The sequence below is a fragment of the Malurus melanocephalus genome, unplaced genomic scaffold, assembly GCF_030028575.1.
Source record: "Malurus melanocephalus ecotype Western Australia unplaced genomic scaffold, MMel_1.1 scaffold_930, whole genome shotgun sequence".
NCBI classification, from domain to species: Eukaryota; Metazoa; Chordata; class Aves; order Passeriformes; family Maluridae; genus Malurus; species Malurus melanocephalus.
This window is the reverse complement of record NW_026624162.1, coordinates 62,295-63,478: the sequence shown is the minus strand read 5'-3', so window position 1 is coordinate 63,478 and position 1,184 is coordinate 62,295.

Sequence of the window (1,184 nt, the reverse complement as noted above, 5' to 3'; positions counted from 1 at the left end):
ACCAATGAACATGAGCCACAAGAGTACATTTCTGCAGGCTGGTTGTGGTGAAGTGGCCAAACATTTTCTCACTAAAAGTTCTCTGCATGCTCTGAGGTTAAATTTTTAACCTGATGATCCTTCTGAAAAAAAAGAAAAAGGAGTTCCTCTGGAGGAAGGTTCTTGGCTGCAGGCACAGGACACAGCAGCCAGGCAAGTGACGAAGGCTGGGTGGAGGGGATRGGGTGCAGGAGCAGCCTGGAGGGAAGGTGACTCTCCTGGAGGCAGCTGACACCACAGGCTGGGCTTGGGAGAGCGCCTTCAACTGCAGATGATGCAAACACATTTGGATATTTGGCTCCTCAGCCTGGCATGTTTCTGTGGCACACATACCTCCCTGACAACCACACACAGTTACCTAATGTGGGAGGCTGCTGTGATTATATACTAACCACAGTGCTAGAAAATTATTAACCCTCTTACAATAACAGAGCTTTGAAGTGTCCCTTTTCATCATCCTCCCTACCTGTCTTGCAGCCTGTGTCAGTCCTCTGTACTTATTTAACACCATCAGTGGAGAGATTTTTCCCTTGATTTGTAGTATCACCAGACTGTGAAATTGTTCTCTTCTCATCACAGGTCTCCTGGAATTCTTCCTATTTCTGGTTTTGTACGTTTGTTCTGAAGTCCTCTTCATCTTGTGTACCTAGGAGACAACATCTGGGTTTTCACCCTTTTTAGATTTGTGAGCTCCTAAAAATTTGTGATGAAAGTTCATACTGTGACACAGCATAGTTAGGCATGCTGGCATTAGACTTACTATTCATAGTTACCTTTCTTTGAYCTTCTGGAAGCAGGCTGTGCACTATAAATACTGGTTATAAAGCTGTGGCTGTAGGAATACCAGTATTATATMAATTTCAGTGCCCCAGGAATAACAAAGGAGACCCAGGAAGAAATATAATCAAAATCATAGAATCTAAATGTAGCATGAAGAGCTAGAAAAGCCATTATACAATCATGCCCATTTTATTAGAGGTAATTTGTATCTGTGCAACATAAGACTGCTTTTTTGATGGAGGGAGTAAAAGGGTCAGAAATTTCTAGCAGACAGTTAAATGCACATTTCACACGATTGAGATTTCAGGTATAAATAAGGTAAGCACAGAGGAAGCTTTCCTGAACATCTTGGTTTAACAAAAAAA